The sequence below is a fragment of the Antechinus flavipes genome, chromosome 3 (assembly GCF_016432865.1).
Source record: "Antechinus flavipes isolate AdamAnt ecotype Samford, QLD, Australia chromosome 3, AdamAnt_v2, whole genome shotgun sequence".
Taxonomy (NCBI): domain Eukaryota; kingdom Metazoa; phylum Chordata; class Mammalia; order Dasyuromorphia; family Dasyuridae; genus Antechinus; species Antechinus flavipes.
Window position 1 is genome coordinate 324049644 of NC_067400.1, and position 12463 is coordinate 324062106.

Below are 12463 nucleotides of genomic sequence, written 5' to 3' on the forward strand. Positions count from 1 at the left end.
CCTTGGACATCTTGGTAGTAGAGATCTGAATGATAAGGGTTGGAATGGAATTTCAGATGGAAATTTCAGTTTAGGGTCAGCGGTAATTGCAGCCCCAGACTTGTGCTTACTACCAATTGTTAAGAACTTCAAATTTATCCTTAGAACCTGATTGAGATTTAAATACAATCTTATATTTGTGGGTTGGAGTGTTAGCTTCTTAGTTTTTTGGTTTTTTTTTTTTTTCTTCAGATTTTTGGGAGCTATATCCAGAAATGTGGTAGTGAAATCTGATTTAATTCAGATTGGTGTGCAGGACTGAATGGAGGATCAGAAGTAGGGAAGTATGGAAGTATATTCATATGATCCAATGGTATGGTCCCACTGACATTTTCATGAATAGTTGGTGATTCTAGAGGAGCTTCTGGCTGGAGGTTGGGGCTGAATGGAGGTATTGCCCAACAGACATGGCCAGAGAAATTTGTGTCCTCAAGGTCAATGCCCATTTGAGGTCTTGCCTGAGGATCTTGAAGTGTTGGTAATGAGGCTTGCTGGTCTGTTTTCAGGGTTAGAGTTTCCTAATCATTTAGCTTTGGACATTAGAATCTGGAATATCCTTGGCTTTATAGTCAATGCTCAGGAGAGGGGCGATCCAATAATGAAAATGGATGGAACTTGGCTATTACTTGGCTCAATAGTCAGGACTTACTCTGTTTCTAGGTAGTAGATTTGTTAACTGGACCTTTTTGAACTTGCTCTTGCATATATCATCCCTTTGCTGGAGAACTGGATCCTTTTCAACATTCTCTTGCATGTGCTGCCATTTCATACTCACAGGAAGACCAAAGGACAACTTCCTTAATTAAACCCAATTATTTGTAGAGTTGAATGCAGTCCCTTAGATTGGGAGCTCCTCCAGGTCAAGGACTGGCTTGGGTCTTTCTTTTTATCCCCCAGGGCTTAATATTGAGCTTGCCCCACAGTAAACAATAAATGTTTATTGACTTGACTGATACCTCCCCTTATTCTTTCTTCTTTCACACCCTTCTAAACTCTCTGCACTCTGCCTTCTCCCCTTCTCATTCAATTGAATGTTACTAATGACCTCTAAAGTGCACAACTGAAAGAACTCTTTTCTTTTTTTGGTAGAGACTGCCTTTTCTTCTCCTCCTGGATACTCTTTTTTTCTGAAATTTTGTGTTTCTTCTTTCTCTAGGTTCTTTACTGACTTGGTGTGACCTGCTTGTTGTTTAGTCTCTTTGGCTGGATCTTTGTTCATGTCAGGGACCCATGTGGCCCCCCATACCTCGGTCTTTGGACATCTTTTTGTGTGCTCCTTCTTGGGGACTCACCAATTTTCCTAGCATCCAATTTTCATCTCCACACAAACCATCCCCAAATAGATTGATCCTGCCTTAATCCTCCTGAACTCTACTTCCCAGGTCTCACGTGATAACTGTTAGACATTTTGAATTGGATACACCATTGGTAATGAATCTCAATATGAGAAGGAATTCATACACTTAGTGAATGCAGAAGCAGGGGGGGCAGGAACATAGCTGCCTTCCACACTTGCAGAAGTATATAGCTTTCTAGGTCAAAGAGGAGAGCAGCAATCAGGGTTGATGCCCCTACTCCATGATTAGAAGTACTTATTCACATAGTTCTTTTTTAAAATAAAAAAATTAACAGGCAACAATAAAAAAAATGTAAGCACATAAACTTTTTATGCAAATAAGGAAAATTGGGCCTCATCTTCACAGGAAGATAATGAAGTAAAAAAAAAAAATCTTCTCTCCCCAAGAGTAATGTTAAATAGCTACCTGCCCTGAAATAATTTTTAGAGGAACTCAAAAAGACTTTAAAAATTAAGTGAGAGAAATTGAGGAAATACTACAATAAATAAAAACCATCCAAGAAAAGATAAGGGAAAAAGTTAACTTGGTATAAAAGAAGATACAAAGATTTAATGAACAAAATAACTCTTTGAAAATTGGATTGGGCAAGGAGAAGCCAGTGAAGCTCTAAGAGACTAAGAAATCACAAAATATAATGACAAAATAGAACAGAATGTGAAACATGAAAAACAACTGATCAGGAGAACAGATCAAGAAGAGAAATTCTAAGAATAATTGGATTATCTGAAAACTCTGACAAAAAAAATATCCTTGATCCAATATTACAAGAAATAATTCAAAAAAGTTGTCCTGGAGTGATAGGAGGGGAAAATAGAAAAAAAATCCACTGATCACATTGGCAAACACATAGGAATATTATTGCAAAATTTCAAAATCCTCAGATCAAAGAGAAAAAATTGCAAGGAACAAACCAAAAAATTATTCAGCTATGCTAGAGCTACAATGAAAAATGTACAGGACTTAGCAGCCACAATAAAAGACTACAGTTCATGGAATGACATATATCCTAACAAAAGACTAGGCCTGTAACTAAGAATATCCTATTTGGAATAATTATTAATCACAAAGAATAAAAAAAACCAGTATATTCAATGAACTTATCGATTTTCAGGACTTTGTCTCAATCAAAACCAAATTTAATAGAAAATTTAACATAGAAGACTCAGTATCCAAGATTAATTTCAAGGAACTCAACATGGACAAATCAGTTATGTGTTGTGCATGGAAATATATATCATATATGTAAGATTAATATCACTAATTGGGTTGCTCAAAAGAGAGATTGGGGCAGAGTTGAATAAGAACCAAGTCTAAAAATCAATACTGTTTAGGCAAAGGTAAATATAGCAGTTATGTTATGCAAATGAAATGCAAAGGAAGAACTTTTGGGGGGGAGGAGAGGATGGGAAAGACTCATAGTTCTGAAAGTGTACTAACATTTAGAATGGGTTAAATAGAGAATATATATTATATATATATATATATATATATATATATATAGAGAGAGAGAGAGAGAGAGAGAGAGAGAGAGAGAGAGAGAGAGAGAGAAAGAGAGAAATGAGAGCATGAAGGGTATAACACCATACAAAATCTATAAAGAAAAAAAGGGGGAAGAGAATAAGATAAGGTGGGGTATAAAAGAGTGTTTAGAATAATGGTAGTGGGACAAGGTGTATAGATTACTGAGGAAAAAAATAAAAGGATTGAAAGGATGGTATAGAATAAGATGGTCCTCAGAAGAGTATTTAGATTAATCAGAGTGATAATGAAAATAGGATAAAGAGGAAGGAAATGGTGGGAGGAGAGGATAAAAGAGGGAGCCTTGTCACGGGAAGTAAAAGCAAGTTAAAAAAACAGAAGAGGGATAGGAAATAAGATATATACAAAAATAATATAATAAGGATCAGAAGTAGAATTTATGAGAAAGATATTAGGGTTAATAATCATAAATCTTAAACAATATAAAACTTACAAAAGATTCAATTTTACCTTACTCAAATTATACCTCAGTCAAATAAAAGTTGCTTTAGATATTATGGTTATGTATGTTTACATGTCTGTGTAAATACATGTGTGTGTATACTTGAGTATGTAAAAAATACATTTTATATATACATGTATGTGTTTGTGTATGTGTATGTGCATGTCCACATATATATGTTGAACGTAAGTGTGCATGGGAGATGTGGTAGGGAAGAAAAGGAAAAAAAAAGATAAAAGTAAAAAGTACATAGAGAAAGCCTAAAAGGAAGCAAAAAAAAAAAAAAGTACTATTATGTATACAATGTCTTCTCTTGTTTATACTTTCTTGAAAAGAAAATTTGTTACATATTTTGAAAACTCCCTGATGTTCTACTGGGACAGGGCAATAATTTTAGTTTTCTTTTCTATTTGTCTTTTCTGTTTTTAAGTCGTTGTTGTTGTTTTTTCATATTGATTTAAAGATTAAAAAAAAAAAAACCAAAAAATACACCAACCTGGACCCCATTTCTCCTGAAGGGGTCATTGTCCTCAACATGCATTTTATTACTTAGGCTGCCCCAGATATTCACAAGTAGCTGCAGAAGTTAGCCACAGGGCCACAAATTCCCCAAATTCAGCTGTTGGAGAAAGCTTTGGGAGTTTTGAACTACAGTTACAAACAGTTTTTTACCAACAGTTAAAAACCGTTTTGAACAGCTTTCAACTGGGTCAGAGCATTCTAGAAGCTAAAAGCCCTCTGTTGCTGGCTAGCAGAAGGCTAACCAAATATCAGGCCCTTTTCCTAGACATTCCCAATTTAACTCTGGGTGTGTCACAATCTCCACCCTGCCTCCTTTCTTCCTGACACCAAACAATCCGGTGACATTATTCGTAGTTGTGGGGAAACTTCAGATTCAGTCTACTCTAGTGGACCTGACTTGAGAGACTCTCCACAACCCAGATGGTAAATGGTCCATTTTCTTGAAGATAAGGACAGAAAGGTAAGTGACTCCATGGTGGCCCTCAATAGTACTTTGGAGGCTAAACTGCTTCTCCCTGGGACCTCTGCTCAAGAGGGCTGAAATCATTGCCCTCACCAAAGCTTTAAAATGGGGGAAAGGATTGAGAGGGACTTTCTATACTGACTCCAAATGTACTTTTCAGTCATGGGACTCCCTAGAAAGAGGGGTTTCTGAAGACCAAACTTCCCCCATAAAATGTGCAGGGGAAACTCTACTTTGACTGCAGGTTGTCCCTGAACCCAGAGAGTACTATTTTATTCCAGTTTGGAGGCAACAAGCTTACAGAGTCGGCTACCCAAGCTGCAGCATGGTTGCTCTTAACTATGACATCCCTGCTCCTCCAATTGCCTGACTCTTGTATACATTCTTATAATTCCCAAGAACAAGCCCTTGTTAGAGAAAGGGCATATAATTTTTCCCCTTCTCTGGCCAGCTTCCAATTTCAGAGTCAGAGGCAAGCCAGTGGTAACTTCTCTTTGGCTTACATCAAGCTATTTTTAAACATTTTAAAAAATGTTTTAAATTTTATTTATTTTGCTGAGGCAATTAGGGCTAAATGAGTTGTCCAGGGTCACCTAGCTCGAAGGTGTTAAGTGTCTGAGAGCAGGTTCTCCTGACTTCAAGGCTGGTGCTCTATCCACTGCACCACCTATATAAAATCTATTTTTGCTGGACACAAGCTAGTAGATAATTAGGCAGATTAGTCAAGCTTGTCCAATATGTGCTCAAGTAAATCCTGATGGTGCTGTTAAATAATCCTCTATCCCAAACAGCTTTTTAAATACTTTTGGCGAAGGGGTAACTTATCCAGTAGAAGACTGGCAGATAGACTTTATTCATAGGCCCCACTGCAGGGATTTCAAACTACTTTTGGTTTTTCTTGACATCTTTACCAATTCGGTGGAAGCCTTCCCTTTTAAGACTGAATAATCCCAGGAGGTATCAAAGAATTTACTAAAAGAAATTTTATCTTATTTTGGAGTGTCCAACTATTTACAGAATGACAGTAGTTCAGCTTTCACTTGACTGAGAACCCAAACTGTGGCTGAGGCATTTTAGATTAATTATCCCTCTTTGTCTGGCATCCTCAGTCTTGGGGAAAGGGGCAGAAAATGAATCTCCAGGGAGTCCTCCCTAAATTGTGCCTGCAGATTTGGGAAGAGGGGGTAAAAAGTCTCTTAAGACTACTTAAGAATCTGCAGTGCCCCTGGGGAGAACACTGAGCTCAGCCCCTTTTGATCTTTTACAAGGGCGGCCATGCTTCCCCTCTGACATTAGGTAGATTCAGAACAGCATCTGGTCACCCCACTTTGTCCCACAGCTTGGCAGAGCCCCGGAGGTCCTTTCTGAATATGTGAACATCTCCCCAAACCAGCAGGTGTTCATCCCCAGACTGTCACCCCAGTAAATGCAGGGGACTGAGGATACTTGAAATCTTGGCTTACCCATTGGGCACCAAATTGGAAAGGACCACATGAGGTCATTTTTGGTTTAAAAAAAAAAAAGCTGTTAACCTCAGGCGTCTTCCCAGCCAGACACAGGTTTTCAGACTCTAACCTGCTGCTCCTGTTACTTCTGCTTCTCCAGACCTTCCTGGCACCTCATGAGAACTCAGAGAAGACCTGAAACTGCTGTTCCTCAGAACCCCTGGAGCACTGGAAATGGATGGGGAAATCACTGGACTTCCTGACCAACACGGTAGGCCATCCACTCATTTCTTGTCTTTAGGATTGGCTGTGCCTGTGCCAACATCTTCTGCTGTTGTATGTACTTCAACCCCTGGGGAAAGTTGAACTTCCTACTGCAAGAGTTCCTAAAAAAACAGGATGGAGGTAAGACATTTATAAAAACTTCACACAAAATCTTCCCTTTTTGGGGAGGGGGCTCTTGGCTACTCCCCCTAAGAAATACTGTACTTGCTCCCCTTTTAAATCATTCCTTTCCTGCTCATTTTCAGTCCCTTTTCAAAACACTTGTGAGCTCTATTTCTTCTGTGAACTTCCAGCTACTTGGTTAACCTGGTTACCATCCTGTAATCCAGATACCGGCGCCTCCTGGATCCTGCGCTATGTTCTTTGTCACACATCTCCCCTCCTCACTCTGGATGCCATTAGGCAGAGACATTTCTATGACCCTTTCCAGCAGGAAATAACTCCAGAAAATGACTTTTGTTCCTCCACCTATGGTAGCTATGGGTTCCACAAACACTAGTGGAGCAAGTGAACGTAACCATTCCCACAACCGTCTTAATTTCACCTCAGGCACTTACACTAGCTATAATGAGGAGTTAGCATTCACTGTATGTATGACTATAGACCACTTGAAGAGAATTGTGTGGTACCTGTTCCAAAATTATTTCAGCAAACTTCCTACCATACTTCTATACCACATTAAGCCTGCAGGCTTCTCCATGGTATCCTGTGAATGGGAAGTCCTGTTGGTATAATATCATGCAATTAGAGGGACCCTCAAGGAGAGCTACCCAGAAGCAATTATCAAGGGTGACCTTGGGTACCATTTCTGTCCTTGAAGGATGCACTTTTCTTTGTAAAATGAGACTTCCAATTTCACATTGAGAGTTCTCAGATGCCCTTAGGAGGAATGACTCTGACTGGAACCTCTCTCAACCTGTCATCTGCTCTATCCAATGTCTAACCCCTGTAAACACTTGGGTGCACGCCTCACTGGCCATCTGAATATTTTTTTTTACTTTTATAATGCTAACGTTCCCTCCACCAACCTTCCCCCTCTAATGAGATAGAAGAAAACCTTTGGAGAGAATATTCTCTGGTATTTAAGGAATGGAAAGGCAAAACTCATTCCCTAGGTTGGGTATTTAGAACATGAACATAACCTCTCTATACTGACTGCCACCATCCACCAAATGATTAAGGGAATGGCACATTCTGTCTAAATCCTCCAGGATCTCTGGACCATGACCAACATGCTCTTAGACAACTGGTTGGCCCTAGATTCTCATTTCTTGACTTGAGTGGTGGTAGCTGTCTTCTTGCCAACACCACCTTGGGGAAGGTTGAACTTCATACTGAGTTAATCCTAAAAAATAAAAGATTTTATGGATGTTAGACAATCTCTCTAATCCCCCACCCCCTTACTTCCCCCATTACTCTCAACACTCCCCACCCCTCCCCCTCCAGCCAAGTTTTCATCTGGATAGGGTTCTTGGTTACTTTCCCTGTTGAATCCATATTTATTTCAATTTTAATCTTTTTTCTGCTCATTTTTGTTGCATCTTTAAGCAACTTTATTTTTTCTAACCTCCAGGTCATGAACTTCCAGCCACTTGCTCAACCTGGATACCATCTTGTACCTGATCCAGAGACCTAGCACCTCCTGGATTCTCCCTAACCTCTTTGTCAAAAATCTATCCTCCTCAATCTGGACCCCACTAGGCAGTGACATTTCTAGGACCCCTTCCAGCAGAAAATAACTGCAGAAGATGAGACCTTCATCCCTGTTCACCAAATTAATTTGGGGCCCAAATGCTTGAGAGGAGAATCAAGTAGGGCATTTCTGATGATGTACAATTTTGAGGTCTGCTAAACTAATGCAATTTTCAGGAATGCTGTAGTAATGGGCCTAAGGTATTTAAAACTCTTAAATACTAAATCCTGGGGAAATGACATAAAACATATCCCAAACTATGTGAATTCATTTAGGTGATATTCCTTTTGTTACTTTGCAGGGCCAGGTGACTAAGCTCAAATGAATGCCAGAGGTAAAGATAACCAATGCTGATTGGTGAAAATGTTTTTTTTTCTTTTAATGAAACTAATGAACATCAGTAATGAGATGCCTAAAGTTTACACAGGCCCAGTAAATTAAATACAAGCCCGACATTTGACATAGTGAACTTGCAGGCTTAAAAATACATCTCTATAAGTTTTCCCCCATGAACTCTGGCCAGGGAGCTATGGGTACTGTATGTGCCCACCAAATAAAGACCTGAGCAATCTTCAACTCCATATAACTCGAATTACTGGCCCTACAAAATGATCAACTTATAGAACTCAAGAAGTGGGGAGGAAGCTAGCTCAGCACTACTTGTGGTTATTTTAGTAAATGATTTTTTAGATCTAATATGGCCTGAAGGTCAGAAAAATCCTGAGGCTGTATTCCTCCAACAGCTGCCTTGTAGCAGTTGGAGAGGTCTGGAGTAGAGTCTAGGATCTCCTGAGTGATGAACCCCAAAGCTACGTGTTCAGTTAATAGCTGATCTGGGAGTGGTGTGGAAGTCTTGAGGACTCGAGCTGCTAGCAGTCTTAATATTACAGGTTTAGTCTCAGGATAGTCATTGCCCATGGAAGCTGTTCAATCAAGTTGATTTTAAAGGGGAAAAAAATCCCAATTTATTTAAAAATTAAATAAAATTTAAAATGACATGTAAAATGAGACACATGGGTTTAAAGTCACAAACACAAAATTCCTTGAAAAATTAAAATTTTTCTTTTTTTCAAAATTTTTTGAAAAACTGATGTTCACAGTGCCCTTAAGATTTTTCATTTGTATCTGGCTCATCAAATGAAGCAGGAATCCAGAGACCGAAGTCTGGGTGGCACCTGGCTAGCAGTGCTCCTTGGCAAAGAGAGGTCCTAGGCCCAATAGGGCAGATGCAGTTTCTTAGTACTTTGCAAATTACATAATTAAGAAATTCTCTAAAAGGAGCCTGGTGGTTAGCAATTTCTGACTGGGGCCTTTGGGTGGAATTGATCAGAATCAGCCTTGAAAGGTCCTTTTGCCTGGGACAATCTCAGGAAGGTGCTCAGGACCCCGAAAGCTGCTCTGCCAGTTGAGGAGTTGTGGGTTGCAACGGCAGGCTGGCTTTTGAGGTTGCACTTTTGAGGAGCACTGCATTTGGTGACCAATTTTATGTCCACCGAGGTTTCCTTTGTGTCCAACCACTGATGGAAGGGCAGGGCTGGGATGGCTTCCTGATGGTCCTGGGGCTCAAAGGGAGGTAATGGCTCATCCATGACTCTGGGAACAGACAAGTGTGGCACAAGCAAAGCCAGGTGTTTGAACCATGAGGAGGGCACAAGCTCCTTCCTGTAAGGCAGTGAACCTGCTCATTTTCAGTCTGGCAGTTGGGTGGGGTACATGCTCAGTGCTGGACAGGGGATCTTTTTCCCACAATGGTGAAATCCAGTGAAGGGGACCTAGTGATAGCACTGATTTGGCCTTCTGAAGGATGCTTTTCTGAGGCAATAGGACCAAGTATGTGGATGAAGAGAACTTAGGAGCAAAGGGGAAGCAATGAGGAAACACTATGGGTGGGAAAGACGGCAGAACAGATATTATGATCTACCAAGAGTGATAGTTGGCCTTTCAAGGAGAACTGGACCCTTTTCATTGTGTTCTTGCATATGCTTTCATTTTATACTTGAAGGAAGCCCAAGAGACAACTTCATTATTTCCGATGTTTCTTATAAACCACTTAATTTGTACAAAATTGTTTGCATGGAGTCACTTCCAGTTTTTCTTGTAAACCACTTATTTGTGCAAAATTGTTTGCATGGAGCTACTGGGAGCTCCTCCAGGCCAGAGTCTGCTATATTCCGTGCTCAGTACGGATCTTGGCTTATAGCTAATAATAAATGTTTATTGACTGACTGATTCCTCCACTTAGTTCTCCTTTCACTTCTAAACTCTGCACTCTGGCTTCTCATTTCATTAAATTTTTACTAATTGAAATTAAGCTCTAAACCACAAAAATGAAAGACTTTTTAATCTTAATGCAGGATTTCTCTGATAGCAATTTTGGTACTGCCTTTTTTTTTTTTCTGGTTATACATGTATATTAACTTTTTAAATATACATTTCTTAATGAATCATGTCAGGAGAGAAAAATCACAAAAGAGAAAATCCCATAGGGGAGAAAAACAGAAGTGAGCATAGCATGTGTTGATTTACACTCAAATCTCAATTCTTTTTCTGAATGCATTCTCCTTAGTTCTTTTTCTGGATGCAGATAGTATTTTCTGTCCAAAATCTATTGGGATTACTTTGGATCACTGAACTATTAGGAACCAAGCCTTTCATAATTATCATACATTCTTGCTGTTATTTTGTACAATTTTCTGCTTATTTCATTCAGCATCAGTTCACGTAAATCTTTTCCAGCCTTTGTAAAATTGGCATGTTCATTTTAATATACAATAATATTCCAGTATCTTCATATACCACAACTTGTTTGGCAATTCCCCGATTGATGGGCATACATTCCTTTCCCAATTCTTTGCTATGACAAAAAGAGCTGCTACATTTTTGCACATGTGAGTGCTTTGATTTCTTTGGGATGCAGGCCCAGTAATGGCACAGCTTTATAGCCCTTTGGCATAGTTCCAGATTGCTCTCCAGAATAGTTGGATCATTTCACAACTCCACCAGCAATCCATTAGTAATCTGTTTTCTCACATTTCTCTCAACATTATCTTAGCCAGTCTGAGAGGTGTCAAGAGTTTTAATTTTCATTTCTCTTAATAGTGATTTAGAGCATTTTTCATATAATTGTAAATGGCTTTGATTTCATCGTCTGAAAATAGTTATTAAAAAAAAAGATATGAAAAACTTTTTATTGACAGAACCCATGCCAGGGTAATTTTTTACAACATTATCCCTTGTACTCACTTCTGTTCCCGATTTTTTCCCTCTCACCCTCCACCTCCTCCCGCAGATGGCAAGCAGTCCTATACATGTTAAATAGTTTACAGTATATCCTAGATACAATATATGTGTGCAGAACCGAACAGTTCTCTTCTTGCACAGGAAGAATTGGATTCAGAAGGTAAAAATAGCCCAGGAAGAAAAACAAAAATGCAAGCAGTTTACATTCTTTGTTCATAATCTTTTGACCATTTATCAATTGGGAAATGACTTGTACTCTTATAAATTTGACACAGTTCTTTATATATTTTAGAACTGGAACCTTTATAAGAGATACTAGTTATATTTTCCCCAACTTTGTACAAATTCTGAAATGCAAAAGGAGAAATTAATAAAATTGAAACTAATAAAATTATTGATCTAATAAAACTAAAAGTTGGTTTTGTATAAAAACAAAAACAATGCTAACCCTTTAATTTGATTAGAAAAAGGAAAGAAAAAAAAAAATCACCAGCACCAAAAATGAAAAGGGTGAACTTACCATCAATACAAAAAAAATTTAAAATCATTAGCTATTTTTTTACAGCAGCATAGAAGCAAGTCTAACTGAAATGAATATTTACAAAAATATAAATTGACCAGGTTAATAGAGGAAATAAATTATCTAAATAGTCCAATTTTAGAAAAGGAAGTTGAATAAGCCATTAATAAACTCCCTAAGAAAAAATCTCAAGGTCCAAATGGATTCACAAGTGACAATACCAAACATTTAAAGAATTAATTCTAATATTATGTAAACCATTTGGAAAAATAGGTAAAGAGTATTGCCAAATTCCTTCTATGACACATATATGGTGCTGATATCTAAGCCAGGAAGAGCCAAAACAGAGAAAGAAAATTCCAGACCAATCTCCCTAATGAATATTGATGCAAAAATTTTAAAATATTAGCAAAGAGATTACAGCAACTTATCAGCAGGATAATATACTAAGACCAAGTGGGATTCATATATATCACTGTCCTCTCTCTGGGTACAAATGGCTTTCTTCATCACAAGACCATTGGAACTGGTCTGAATCACCTCTTTGTTGATGAGAGCCATGTTCACCAGAATTGATCATCATATATTCTTACTGTTGCCATATATAATGATCTCCTGATTTTGCTCATTTCACATAGCATCAATTCATGTAAGTCTCTCCAGGCTCCCTGAAATCATCCTGCTGGTCATTTCTTATAGAACAATATTTCATAACATTCATATACCATAAGTTTTTCAGTCATTCTCCAAATGATAAGCATCCACTCAGCTTCTAGTTTCTTGCCACTACAAAAAGGGCTGCCACAAAGACTTTTGCACATGTGGGTTCTTTTCCTTTTTTTATGATCTCTTTGGGATACAAGCCCAGTAAAGACACTGCTGGATAAAAGGATACATATAATTTGATAGTCATTTGG

General features: G+C 38.4%; 1 long non-coding RNA gene across 1 annotated transcript; it reads left to right on the forward strand.

The window, feature by feature from the left end:
• The first annotated feature begins 4093 nt into the window (after nucleotides 1-4093).
• Nucleotides 4094-9980, forward strand: LOC127557946 (uncharacterized). Its single transcript, XR_007952673.1, has 3 exons — nucleotides 4094-4360; nucleotides 5969-6213; nucleotides 7667-9980. It is a non-coding gene; the product is annotated as an uncharacterized LOC127557946 (long non-coding RNA).
• Nucleotides 9981-12463: the final 2483 nt, after the last annotated feature.